The sequence below is a fragment of the Amblyomma americanum genome, chromosome 1, assembly GCF_052857255.1.
Source record: "Amblyomma americanum isolate KBUSLIRL-KWMA chromosome 1, ASM5285725v1, whole genome shotgun sequence".
Lineage (NCBI taxonomy): Eukaryota > Metazoa > Arthropoda > Arachnida > Ixodida > Ixodidae > Amblyomma > Amblyomma americanum.
The window spans coordinates 359,897,971-359,913,058 of record NC_135497.1 but is presented as its reverse complement, the minus strand read 5'-3'; positions in this window follow the sequence as shown (position 1 = coordinate 359,913,058).

The window sequence follows — 15,088 nt, the reverse complement described above, 5'->3', positions numbered from 1 at the left end:
GGAGGTCTCCTTCACAAATCTTAGTGGTGGATGCGGCGTATATAAAGCCGGCCTCGGGGAAGCACACTTCCAACAAAGGCAACTTTTTTGCTGAGAAGTGTTTATTTTCTAGCAGGTCCGAAGGAGAGCCCTGAGCTTTCTGCAAGCACCAAAGAGTTGTGGCTCAAAAGCAAGCACGCACAACACCTAAATAAAAGCCTATAAAATTAACTGACGCGTTTCACCTGCTTCGTTAGAGAAAATGTTACCGAAAGAGTACTTTTGTAACCGCGTCTAGGAAACAAATTCCCTGTTGCCTTCGTAAGCACCGGATGTTCGAAGCTCGAAGATCTGCTGAACTTCATAGAAGCTTTCTCGCAAGCGACAAGCAATAAATGTGAAGCTTCTAGTCGGAGACTCAAAAGAGACACTGGAACCTGCAATCAGCTGCCTCCATGGCAGCTATGGTCACTTACGGCTTAACGAAAGCAAATACACAGCGCTCCTTTGCCTGATGTCACGAGAGCGAGGCGCGCGCCCCGCACCATCCTAGGATGCCTCGAAGCCCGCTCGCCTCCTCTTTCAGGGTGAGGACACTGCTCGCGACAGCAACATGTTGGGTCAAACTCTCCCGTTCGGCTGCATAGAGCGCAATGCGGCGGCGGGCCGTTCGGAAGGATGTTTGGGCATTAACTTGCTCCTCTGTTGCTTCTGCGACAAAGCAGTGGTAGTTTATAAGAGATAAATATATGAAAGCATAACAACTGTCAGAAGATTTTGACATACACTGTTCACGTCGTGTTTCGGGTGTTGTGGAAACAGACCAGTGAACTGTGTAGGAGTCTCACTGTTTAATGGTAGCGAAAAATTGACTCACATTATTTTATAATTTGTCTTGCTTTCAAGAAATGTGTGAAACGGTCACCTTTGTTGAATCTGCTCCTGCGCATGGTTTTCTTTCGTAGGCTACAATTAACTTGTGCGTGTGTATGATTCACTTTGCCCAAGAGCGTGATAGCCATAACCACTGCTTATTTCTGTGAAATTTTGACTTCAGTTTTGGGAAGGTTCAAGGCAATGCCGGCTCGTAATGGCCAGCCTGTCCACTTCAACATAACCAAATTAAAAGATATAATTTGTGTATTGCTACTACAAGCCTCCGCACATTTCGCCATCCGAATACGGCGAACATCAAATGCACTGACTATAGGAGTCGGTGTTGCTGAGTGAAACACAGCACGTAAATATCAGAACAGCAAAGAATAATCCATTTATTTGGAATATACATGATATTGAATGTACACATTCCGCTCTGCGTTCTTAAACAAAAGGCAACTTGTATTCACTGAAGGCCTGTGCCTGCTACTGTTTTGCTTCCATAGGATCGATCAGAAGGTTCAGGTGGGTTCAGCCATCGTGCGAAAATACGAAGCCTAAGGGACACAAAACGGTCAACAAGTTTCTAGAAAATTTCTGAGTGCTGTGTGCACGAAACTTGTGGGAGGGCCGCACTACTGATAATCATTTGTCTTAGTGTCTTCATTGGCTTTTTGACACGACTAATATCTCTTGTTTTAGAAAAAGTTTAAATGTCCTTTCGCACTGCTCAACAATTTTCAGAACTTCTTGGCTTGCGTAAATTAAATTTTTCCAACCTTGTACAAACTCTTTCAGCTGAACGAGTTTGTGCTGTGCTCCGGGCACTTCGTGGCCAGCATGCGCATGCAGACCAAGCAATGTTTCATAGTAGACAAAATTGGCGTAACTAAGAATCCTGCTAAATGAGAAAGTATGTCGCCCTCGATAGAAGACACTGGGTGCAGATCGACATCAATGACTTCCCAATTTTCGTCAGATTCGCACTGCTTCACATGCTGTATTTCTGCAGAGAGAAAATCAATTAGATAATCATTGTCGTCAATTTCGTAGCCAGATGTTTTTGAACTTTTAGAAACTAGCTCACTGACACAATTTTAAGGGCATTTTTTAGATCATATGAGCTGGGCACAGGCGCAAGCATTCGGATTACGCAAATGAATTTCTCCATGCAGTCTTGGACAAGCCTGCCAGTCAGGACAAATTTTTACCCACAGTCTTTTAGGAGGTAAAGGTGTAGTTTCAGCACAACATCTGTCGATATGACTACGCCTGACTGACAGGGCTTCTGTATTTTTTGCTCGCCAATGCTGAGTTCCGAGACAACTTCTGACGCAAGGTTCAAAACAGAAACTGCTCGCTCATACTTTTCTTTGTCAATCATGCTTGAGGCGACCAACGAATGGCGAGTTGCTATTATCGTGTACCACTTGAATAAAAGTTCAAAAAACCAAGCAGTGGTTTCAGCTTCTGATGGTAACGCTCCTTGATCTACAAGGTACCCAATTCCTGCAGAGGCTTCTCTGAATATCTGCACATCGATTCCGACCTTCATTTTTGGGAAGTGACCATCTGAAAAATGAATTTCACCGAGGTTTGAAGCAACCATGATCTTTTCGTCGAGCAGATGCTCAATCAAATTCTCAACATGCCCTATCAAAATTTCAGTGCTCGGCAAATTAAATCTTGACACAGATGCTCAATCAAATTCTCAATATGCCCTATCAAAATTTCAGTGCTCGGCAAATTAAATCTTGACACAATGTTTTCACTAAGCTGCATGACATTCTTCCTCATAAGATGTCCTCTAATATTCTTAAGTACATGAGCACGGTCGGGCATAAAGTAAAGCTCTCCTGCATCACAAGGGTGGGGAACACTGCACACAGTCACCCAGTTACGTGAGCTCGACAGACTTAAAGACCTCCTCATGGCTCGGTTGGAGGCACCCATGTCACAGGTCACGCAGAGTACGCGAAGAGAGATCTCCTATCAGAGCCGTATGAGATGAAACGCAAAATCTCTCAACGTGTCACCAGAAACGTAAGCACCTGTAACATGATAAGCCATCACTTGCTTGCAACGGCTGTTCATGCCTCCAACCGTGAACACACGAGCATGATTAGCTGGTTGATCAGACTCCTGCAGAGTCGTCGTTCCAAGAAAAACATCAGAACTGCGATCTAGCTCTAGCCCTTTTCTGATGTCCATTTCGTCCAGGCACAATATGCAGTCTTTTGCAATATCGGCCTTCATGGATACCTTCGTCTTCATTATTTCAAATATTTCAGCGAGCACGCCTGGTTGAAATGGAAGATGCTGTAGCCTTCCGCAGAGTGTTCTCCTTGACGGCAGCGGATAGCCTTGCTCAAGCAGAACATCGTATCCTGTAGAGCCACAAGCAAACTTCAGCTGCAAAGCCTTCTTTATGTCGCTGGGCTTCATGAACAGCCCTTTCTGTTGTGCTTCTGCAGGGCGGCTTTTTGATCTTCGTTCAGGAAGCTGAGATTTGAGGTCAAAGTAGACATCTCTTCCTGAATGCGTTTTGTGGTTCTAATTTTTCTTTCCAGCTTTTTTTTTAGTCAGGGAGCATCGTTCCTTCAAAATCGAGGTCTTATTCTGAAGGTCCTGTACTTGTTTGACGAACTCAGTTGCGGACATAGAAAGCACGTCTGCTGTTCGTGCTCCACTCTCCCTTGCATCTTGACGCTCTTCGCTCACATCACTGTCAGCGCTCTCAGAACAGCATTCTTCTGCGGCTTATGAGCTCTGGTCACTATCACTAACAATGGTAGCTGGGAACGTTCGTTGACGAGGCGGCTTTCTGTATTTAGGTCGAGCTGAAAATGTTAAAAAAACAGAAACAAATTACATTGAGGACACGAAGCACTGAAGTTGCCTTGAATTTCGCATATGCTTTTAAATGGCTCCCTTCATCGGATTTAGAACGACATGCATAAGCTAGCAAGCACAGACCCGTGATCAGGACCCGACATGCTTAATTCCGCCATCTCAACTGGAGGAACTTATGAGGCAGATCAGCGAGAAAATGACACTATTATTTCTTCCGACTTTTTATGCCATAAACATTTCGTAATAGAATCCTCTCGCAGTACATAAAGACACTGCTTGGAGAGTATTTAAATAGCATCAGCATAAGTAGAGGTTAGTGACCCGACGTTTCTGAGTCGAAATGTTTACTTTCGAGAAAGTACATATGTCCTTACGCCTGAATTCAAGAATAATCAGCACAGCTGTGGATTTAAGCAGGCGCTGTCCATCCTGCCGATTGGCTTCATATTGGTCTTGGTCAAAATGAAGCTGAAATAAAGTAATGCATGGTAGTACGAGGAAGTGGAGCCTTTCAGCAGTCAGAAGTAAACCTAGTGGCGTCATCAACTCGACAAGAACAGTGATACCCAGCAGCAGTTGTGATAAATATAAATAATCTTATGGTGTCATGCCAAAACATATGCAATAGTAAATTCATAAACAGTCCGTTCACTATTAACAAAGATAAATACACCACCTTGACATGCTCGTAATATATATATATATATATATAGCAGACAAGGCAACTGAAGTGAGGGGCTCGTTTGACAAACGCATTAAGGAAGCGAACAGTCACCGAAACTAAGGTGCACAAGGGAATGTTTCTACTTTTTTAAATATCTAGTACCAATCTATTAGTTTTTTGTCTTTTTTTAAAGAAAATTGCTTATAAAGCAGCAGAAAAAAACAACCATGCCGCCGGTGGGATCCGAACCCACGACCTCCGAATATCGCGTCCGGTGCTCTTACCAACTCAGCTACGGCGACGGCTGTCCAATGTGCTGCCTTCGTGGGTATTTATGTTTTGCGTGTAAGCGAACCTTGAGAGTTTTCACCAGCACCACCCTCGTCCATAGCGGTGGACGTAGCACGTCCTGTAATACCGCTAGTATGACGTAGAACGTCATCTAACGGCGAGGGCGGAAACTGTGCGAGAACCCTCTTACGCTACCTATGGCATCAAGACTGCCAGAACCGAGACCCCCGTTAAGCTATTAGCAGACAAGGCAAATGAAGTGAGGGGCTCGTTTGACAAACGCATTAAGGAAGCCAACAGTCACCGAAACTAAGGTGCACAGGGGAATGTTTCTACTTTTTTAAATATCTAGTACCAATCTCGCCAAGAGTATTGGCGAGATTACGGAGCCCTGTGGAGTGCCCTTGCTTGGCGTGGAGAAGGTGTCACTCCGTAGGTCTCCTAGGCCTACTGTTGCCGTTCTGTTTGTGAGGAAGCTTCTGACGTAGTCATGAATCTTCTTCCCGCAGTTGGTGGTGTTTAGGCCTTCCATTATAGCGGCGTGGGACACGTTGTCAAAGGCCCCCTTGATATGGACGGCCATGACAACGTTTTCCCCTTGTTTTGGCATTGTTTCCAGTACCTCCTCTTTTAGCTGTAGTAATGCGTCTTGGGTTGACAGGTTGGCCCTGAATCCGAACATGGTGTTGGGGTACCATCCTTCGTCTTCTAGGTGCGTTTGTATTCGTCGGTTAACAATTCTCTCGTACAGCTTGCCTAGGCACGATGTTAGCGAGATTGGTCTAAGATTTTCGATCTGGAGTTTTTTGCCGGGCTTGGGGATCATGACGACGACGGCGTGTTTCCACTCCGCTGGCACCGTCCCTTCTTCCCATTGTTTGTTGAGGTATAGGGTGAGTTGATTGATTGCTTCGTCGCTAAAATTTCGAATCAGCGAGTTGTTCATTTTGTCCGCTCCCGCTGCCGTGTTTTTTGTTGTCGCCCTTATGGCCTCGGCGACCTCTTCTCTCGTAATGGGTCTGTCCGTGGTTGGGTTTTCCGCGCCCTGGTAATCGCCTTGGTAGCCGTCCACCTGGTCCTTCCCATAGCATTTCTCCCGTACCGCTTAGAGCAGTTGTTCTTCTGTGCCTTCGTACTGGTGGATCAGTCTTTGGATGGATTTGCTGCTTTCCGCCTTGCTTTTTCTTGGCTCCATTAGCGTTTTTAGAATGTGCCACGTTCTAGATGTGCTGAGAGTCAGTTAGGCTCGCCCTGCCAATCTTCCTCTTGACGCTTTCTGCTTCCGTGCTGACCCTGATGATATAGTGGTCGCTACCGATATTTTCTTGCAAGTTCTCCCATTCGACTTGCTTAGCGCCCCTGACAAAGGCTAGGTCGGGACATGTGTCCGCGCTTACACTATTGCCCTGTCTGGTGGGTTGGCTTTCGTCTGTGAGTAGCTCGCAACCTATGTTTTCTGCTGCCGTGCAGATGCCGCGTCCCTTTTTGTCTTCGATCCTGCTGCCCCATTGCGGGCTTTTCGCATTAAAATCTCCTGCAATTATCAGGGTGTTCTGCCCTGCAAGCTTCTTTGCTTCCGCAAACAGCCTGATGAAGTCACCTTTGTTTTTAGGTGGACTATATAGGTTTACTATGTAATTACTTTTGGCTTTCCTTTTCCTTTTTGGAATCCCTTCAGTTATGATGTGTTCTAGTTGTGTGTCTTCAATTCCTTTATGAGCTATGGCTTTAATTTTGTTGCTAATGAGAGTGGCTGTTCTGCCATTCTCCTGGCATGAGTATCCTTTTAGAATTGGGTTGCAATTTGTTGCTTGTAGTAGTATTAAATCTGGTGGGGTTATTTGAGTGTTAATGAATTGCTGTAGGAGCCCCTGCTTGAGCCTGTAGCTCCTGCAATTCCACTGCCATATCTCTAGTTTTTGTTGTCCTACCATGTTGTGTTTTTAGTAGCTCCCTGGGGTTCTGTTCCAAACCTGCGCTCGTTATAGAGGCGGTCCCTAGCGTCCTTTACTCTTTGTGTGTTTTGATTCTTTACGTAGTTGCGGAAGCCCTGATCTTGCAGGGCTATCTTTTGATTTAATTGTTGCATCTGCTGCTGCATTTGTTGCTGCGCTTGCTGCATGTATGTCTTGTGATCGTCTATTGTGGAGTTTCCTCCTTCGCTAGCTTGTGGAGTTTCTACGTCCTGTTGCGGGGGTGAGGGTGCTCTAACAGGCGAGAAGCCCGCCTTTCGCATCTCCTGCATCTCCGCTATCAAGTCCTTTATTTGTTTTCTAAGCTGTCGGTTTTCCTCTCGTGTTTGCTCCTGCTCCTTTCTAAGATTTCTGAGTTCGGCAAGAAGCCTCGCATTTTCTGCTTGTATGTTTGTGTTGTAGTTGTCGTTGTTGTGCGGAGCAAAAAGGGTTTTGGGAGGGCCGGCTCCCCAGCTCACCTTGACTCCGCCGCTTTTCTTCTGTTGCTGTCTCTGTTCGCTCCGGGCTGCTGGCCGCCCAGGGGTGGGTAGGACTCGTCCCGGCTCCGGCCCTGGCTCTGGCTGCGCCCTCGGTTGCGACTCCTGGACTCGCTCCGGTAGTCGCTCCGCTCTTGTTCCTCGTTTCGGAACTAGCGCGGCCTCCGTGCCCCGCCTCGGCTCCGGCTGCGGCCCCGTCGCTGCTGGCTCTGAGGTCCCCACTGTAGTTCGTTGGTCGGCTTCAGCCGCTGCGTACAGTCCTTCGCGCCCGCCACGTGGGAGCCCCCGCATAGCAGGCACTTGGGTGTGCACTGGTGTGGTTCGCCCGGGTCCTTCTGGCCGCATTGTCTGCACGCCTTGGCTCCCGGGTTCGGGCAAACATCCGATCGATGGCCTTGTTGGCAGCAGACGTTGCAGACTTGCCGCGTCGGCCGGTAGGGGTAGCACCACATCTCTCCCCCGTAGTATAAAACTTGCATAAACCCAACATTTCTCGTCTATCCTGAATGCTACGCCGTGTGCTAGCCTCCCGCCGCAGCTCGCTCGACGTTGACTCACTCAGCGAAACAAATACTCGGCGTGCGACAGCGTTTCCTGTCGCATCAACTCATCGCGATGTAGTTTTCGACGCTCACAGGGTGAACACAGTTAATTGCGTGCAATTATGTACAAGTTCGACTATACGGTATTCGTTTTTTTCCAGTGCAGGAAAACTCTGTTGTGCCACACGATCTCTTTCTGTTGCTGGGATTATTCAGTCTCTAGAAAAGCCGCATGACCGACTGCCACGCCGAATCGCCTCGGTCGTCGAAATATTTCTTTCGAGAACAATGCGCTTTGGTACGGGGAGTATATGCGGCCCCGGAAAAGCCTCCTATAGCTGGCTCCCCTATCTGGATTCATGTGTGTGCCTCCAAGACTTTTTGATGTTTTGGAAGGTGGGATCGTGTATGGGTATAGTGGCCTGGTATTTTGGGGCGTAAGCATGCTTAGATGTTTGTTTCGGACACTATTTGAATGCAATAAACAAAAGAATGTCAGAATGGCCGAGCGGTCTAAGGCGCCAGATTTACGCTCTGGTCCTCGCAAGAGGGCGTGGGCTTGAAGAAGACTTCTGATAGCGTTATTTTTTAGTGTTTGCTTCTTTTGGACCTACAGTGAACTTTGTACGTACCGAGCACTAACAGGCATTTTTATTCAGCACTGCCCCGTTTTTTTTCTTTCCTCTGTAGTCGGATACAACTAAAAAGTTACGGCTTCCGTTAGCCTGAGCCCTCGTGCAGTACCACGTGCACCCCAAAGGTGCGAAATTCTTCGCCCCACATACTGTGTGCTTCTTATCACCCGAGGAAGCACGGCTAGAGCGCGGACTTTCGCCACCCAGTTTACGCTCGCAGCCGGGGAGCGGTGGCCAGCGCCCAGGACCACAGTTCCGCCGCCCTGCTGATAGCCCGCTTACGCTGCCGTCGTGGCTGCTCGGTTACTTTTGGTAAAGACGCTAAATGTATGCACATGTACTTGCAAAGAGTGAGTATATCTTCGTAAAAGCCGACGCGCAGTGGTCAGAATTGCCGAGCACATTCTACTTCCGGCCACCGAGAGTGACAGATGCTTGTAGGATGGGCTCCGTTGGAGCAGCGATAGCGGCCCAGGCCGGCCGCGGAAACATGAATGCTGCCGCTGGAGATAACGAGTACCAAGTTCTTTTGCCAACTTTGCCTACCGGACGCGTGGAGTTAAATACTGTTTTTCTTCATGGCGATGTGCGACATCGGCCCTTCAAAGTTTAGGACTTCCGAGATGCCCTCGCCAAGACCGGAATCCTGCCTGACGTGGTTGCTGTGGGGGCGTACCAGGTTAACCACTTATGGACGGTGACCTTGAGCACTGCTGAGGCAACCAAGCAGCTGCTCGCCGTGAAGGAAATGCAAGTAAAAGCAGGTGGTGCATGATCATCGACCCTGAGGACCAGGATGTGAAACTGCCTGTGCATTGGATGCTCCCCGACGTTGATGACTAGGACATAAGAACGGCATTTGCAGCGTTCGGTATGACGGAAAGGTATGACGGAAAAAGCCTCTACTACAAGGACTGTTTTACTGAAGTTGAAGCCAGGTGTTACAGTTGAAGACATCCCTCATCAGCTAAGAGTTGGGGGAGAGCTGGCACTTGTAATTGTTCCTGGTAGGCCTATGCAATATCTTCGTTGCCGCGGCAGTGGACACGTGCGACGAGAATGCAAGATCCTTCGCTCTAAGAAATGCAAAAGTTTCGGTCACGGCGACGCTGATTGCATTGGCACCTACGCATCGGCAACGGGAGCTGCGGTCGACGACGAAAATGCGGAGTTGCAAATGGATGCCGCTGAATCTGAGTAGGCGGCTAAGGGTGCAGGGGAAGCGGACAAGGCAGCAGTAGCCACGGTTTTCTCACCGTCTTCGGCGGAGGACACCGGGACGTCCAGTGACCAAGGGGAGGAGCCTGAACCGCCAGTATCTATGGCAACCAAAACGGAAGAGGACGGCGGATCTGCAGGCGCTTCAAAAACCGAAGTTCCCCGACCTGTGTGTGAGGAGGGCATGGATGACAGCGACGGCCGCTTGGCGACCATAAGTGCTCCCGTCAAGCGTCCTCATGATCTGACTCGCAAAGAAGAGGCCAACGAAACTACAGCCAGTGGAGAGGAGCCACCTGCGAAAGCTACTCAGTCCCGTAGGCCTGCAAGCCGCGCCCGAACTTTTCAGCTGAGAGGCGAGTCGCTGCAAGTTCACCTTTGCGGCAAGGCTACGGCGATCGACCCGATGACCCGGGCATTAAACAAAGCGTATATCCATACGCTTGATAGGAAAGGTAAGCGCAATGCTCTCTGTCTCTTCTCCTGTTTTTCGAAATGGCTCCTCTACTTTGCCTGAAAATAGCCACTCTTAATGTAAGGGGATTGACGGGGAAAAGAAAACGGCCAAGTTTATCGACTTATAACTGACTACGACATTGATGTGTTGACGGTGCAAGAATCTAAAGTAGACGGGGAGGAAGATACCGGGAGCAGGTTGCAGCGTTTCACTTCTAGGTATTACGCGATAGTTGCCCATGCAGTTGGAACGTCGGCTGGGTGTGAGCTCTTCTGTAAAAAGCTACCGGGACTGGTTGTTCAGGCTTACGCGACATATTCTCATGGACGATTTGTTGTGCTTGATTATGCCTACTTGGATGTGGAGTGCAGAATAACCTGCATTTACGCACCTAACAAGGTCGATGAGAGGGCAGCCTTTTTTGAAAGCATCGAGCAGTACTGTACTGTCGAAAGGCAATTGATCGTCATGGGTGATTTCAACTGTGTCTTAGCGGCGCGTGACAAAACACGCGATAGCATATTCAAAGACAGAAGCGCTGAAATATATTCCGCGTTGGTAGATAAATGGAATATTGAAGATATGGGTGACTGTTTAGAAGGCGAGCAAGATGTGCAATTTACGCACTTTCAGCGCTCAAGTCAGGCACGTCTGGACGGTATTCTAATGGCGGTAGACCTGCTTCCAAGATGTAACAATTACAAGGTTGTACCTGTGCCGTATTCAAACCACTCTTTGGTACAATGCAGGATAGACACAGGAAAACGGGACAATGCATTTAATTAGAACTTGTGAACTTTAATAGTAAGTTGTTAAAGTGCGAAATTTTTTATGACAACATTGAAGAAGAAATTTGCAAAGTAGTGCCTCATTCAAGAGAAAAGTTATGGGAGCAGTAGGAACAATGTAAGCAGCAAATTAAATTGAAAGCAATTGAAAAGGCTTCCTGCATAAAAAACAGGAAAAAAGTTAAGGAACTGCTGTGGAAACTAATCGAGCAAGAGAGTAAAGCTCCTGGTCTGTGGATTGATGACGTAAAGAAAATTAAAGAAAAGATAGAAGTTATGGAAGAAGAGCGTTATCGCGGTGCGCTGGTGCGAGCTAGAGCCGAAGAGACGGTTTTCAGTGAAGCACCAAAAAACGAGCATTGGGCATAGAAAAAGCCCGGGCTGAGCTTAATCGGGTCGATAAGATTGAATGGCGAGGTGTCATAGCAGATGGCGAAACGCATGTAAAGCAAGCCTCTGGTGAATACTATCAGTCGCTTTTCGCAAAACATGACGTAGACATTGACACATTCATAGACAAGTTTCTAGGAGCAATGCCAAATATAAGTGATGAACAGGTTTGGTGTATGGTTTATGGGGGATTTAACGTCTCAAAGCGACTCAGGCTATGAGGGACGCTGTAGTGAAGGGCTCCGGAAATTTCGACCGCCTGGGGTTGTTTTACGTGCACTGACATCGCACAGCACAACGGGTCTCTAGAATTTCGCCTCCATCGAAATTCGACCGCCACGGCCGGGATCGAACCCGCGTCTTTCGGGCCGGCACCCGAGCGCCATAACCACTCAGCCACCGCGGCGGCTGGTGAAGAACAGATATTATAGGAATCAATTACCAAGTGTGAAGTGCAAAAATAGCAATAGACAATTTAAACTCGATTTTGGTTTATGGTTTAATTATGGGGGTTTAACGTCCAAAAGCGACTCAAGCTATAAGGGACGCCGTAGTGAAGGGCTCCGGTAATTTCGACCACCTGGGGTTCTTTTACGTTCACTGACATCGCACAGCACGCGGGCCTCTAGAACTTCGCCTCCACTGAAATTCCACCGCCGCGGCAGGGATCGAACCCGCAACTTTCGCGCCGGCAGCCGAGCGCCATAACCACTCAGCCACCGCGGCGGCCTAATTTAAAGTCGGTTAAGTCGCCTGGACCAGACGGTTTAAGTGCGGCTTTCTATAAAGCCTTTAAGCAAGACATTTCTCATTTGCTAACTGCACTCTTTAATGATGCATATGAATTAAAAGCACTACCTCCTTCTTTTGGCTGATCTTACATTGTCCTAATTCTGAAAACGCAAGACAGCGAAAAGTTAAAGCAGGTTACAGCCTACAGTCCTATTTCACTCAAAAACGTGGACTACAAATATTTATGAAGGTGCTAGCAAGGCAGTTACAAAGGGTAATGAATGCGACAGTAGGTGGTCATCAGACGTGTGGTATAAAAGGCCGGCCTATTATGTCTAATATTCATAAAACAAGATCTGTTCTTGAGTGTGGCAATGTTACAGACAGTCGTGTTGCTATTCTTCAGTTAAACCTGGAAAAGGCTTTCGATTTCGTGGCACATGAACTTTTGCTTTTAATTTTGGGTCAAGTGAATGTTTGGTCAGTCATCACGGAGGAAGTGGCCATGGCGTACCGCAATTGCACAACTAGACTAATAATAAATAAGAGTTTGGGGGCACCCAAAAGCGTGAAGCGGTTGGTGGTGCGCCAGGGCTCCCCCTCAGCCCCCTTTTGTTTAGTATATACATAGAATCCGTCTGTTTGAGCATAATTCAGAATTACGGTATTCAAGGTTTTAGGCTACAAGCGACAGAAATTAAGTTTCTAGCTTATGCGGACGACGTAGCCGTTTTCGCGGTTGATTATGAGAGCATATGAAAAGCCATCTATTGTGTTCGGCCATTTAGTCAATCGATAGGAAGTCGAGTAAATTGGGCAAAATGTTTTCCCATACCATAAAGGCTTCTGGTATGGTGAATGGCCGACGACTCCAGTTAACACTGCGAGTGTGTCCTGGGTGATGACCTCAATGGAGTACTTAGGGGTCCCACTAGAGTGTTATTGAGACAGCGAACCGTATTGGAAAGGCCAGTTGGAAGACACACGTGCAAAAGCTGACAGATGGAAAGGGGCTCAGTTATGGACTTTCGCGAGGGCTACGTGTGCAACTTATTCTTCATCAGCAAGCTGTGGAACGTGATGCAGGTACTGCACTGTTCACGAACTAACAAGCAGAAACTGCACCGCATTTTTGCAGTGTTTGTCTGGGCCTCGAGCTGGGAACGATGCAGCCGCACAAATTTGTTTAGAAGTTTAAAAGATGGAGGCCTAGGCCTGGGCCATCTGTTTTTTCGCCAAATTGTCAGCAGGTTTTTATTCTTTCGTGACGCGAGTGACCCCTTCTTGCGTACAATATATCACGTAAGGCTGGGCCGTGCGTTACCAGAAAGGATTGTGGGAACAGAAAACATACAAGGTCGGATATTTAGATACAGCAGAGAAGTCGTAATGGGTGTTAGATTTTTAGCTGCTCCTTTTTCACAGCAGTACCTGCCTACTGTAAAAAGGAAAACAGTCTATCAGGATTTACGTGATGTTGTTCTTTCTGAACCATTGTACAGGGCCTTGTACAGTGGAGGCCAGGGCGGTAATGTGTTGAAGCGGGTGAAGAAAATGCAGGCACAACAGGCCGCTAAATCATTCTTTTTAAGTTACTCACAGAAACACAGGCCGTAAAAACATTTATAGAGAAAAAAGGGAATGTTTCCTTCTTGGAGCTCAGATTGTTTGATTTCCAAGAAACCAGAGACAATTGATCATGTATTCTTGCACTGTTGGGAAGGAGTCTACTTCTGGGATGCCCTGCAAAGAACGTTCAAGAAAGACTTAAGTCTAGACACGTATGGAATACGGTATCTGCCTCTACAAAACGATGATGGCGTACCTTATGACACAATATTGCTTTTGGGTCTCCACGCTATTTGGCGGTCGCGTATGGCTGTACACTACTGCGAACCGGATGAGAGGCCTGCCCCAATTTACTTTCGTGAGAGTGTGCACTGGTTCATTGAAATACAAAAAACGGCCGATCAAGTTCCTGAATGGCTCTCGAGAGTTAGCCCTTGTCTCCTGAGGGACATTTAACATGACGAAGCCAGCAGCAGCGGCTGTTGAGTGTCAAATTCCCTCCTTAAATTGGTATCATTTAAATTTGTTTGTGTTTGTGTATGTTGTCGAAGCCCGGCAATGAAGAAAAAAAAGTCAGCATGGCCGAGCGGTCTACGCCACCAGATTTAAGTTCTGGTCCTCGCAAGAGGGCCTGGGTTCGAACCACACTTCTGGAAACGTTTCTTTTTATTTTGGACCTACAGTTAACATTGTATGTACGCAGCAATAACAAACATTTTTTATTAAACAGCACTGCCCTGTTTCTTTTTTCTTTCCTCTGTAGTTGAATACAAGTAAAAAATTACGGCTGACGTAAGCCTGAGCCCTAGCGCAGTACCACGTGCACCCCGAAGGTGCGAAAGGCGAGAGCGCGGGCTTACGTCACACAATTTACACTCGCGGTGACTGATTGATTTAAAACATCTTTATTTATCGAATATTCGTGGAACATGTGGGTGGGGCGCCTATAGTCTGGTAGTGCAGTGGTTATTGCTGCTGGGCTGGCCCTGCCCACCAGCCAGTGCCGACGGTCAGAATCATTGCTGAGCAGAATAGCCTCCCACTGCTCCTCTGAGGGGTTTGGAATGGGGTCAACTATGGGATTAAATCTGAATACCCACACCATGTGGTAGAGGTTAGCTACCTCTCCATAGTGTGGGCGCTGCGGAGAGTAAAGTGTAGGGTACCACTGGTGTCACTTAGCTGGCGTTGGGTGTGTGCTGGTTTGTAGTCTCCTAAGGTTGTTCTCTTATTGAGGGATTTATGTGGTGTTGGGTACTCCTTCCTGGCTGTTCTGTATGGCGCGAGATTGTCAGCATACACTGCTCAAGCGATTTGATCGCAGCACCCTTCATGGTGATCAGTGGGAGCCGTCCGGTATAGAAGAGCTCGGACATGCCTGTGAGCGGCTTCGTTTCCTGCTGGTAGTTCCAGGTGAACGGGAAGCCAGATTACTGAGGCTTGGCTGGGTGGATGCTTAATCAGCAATGACAACCCTGACCTGTGAATTAATCCGTTATTGAAGTTGCGACAGGCGTTCTGGGAATCAGTGAGCACAGCGGCGTTGGGGTTAGATGCTACTGCTAATGCAATAGCTGCTTCCTCTCCGTGAGTGGTGTTGGATGTCTTCGTCGAGGCGCAGTTCACCATCGATCCTGAAGACGTG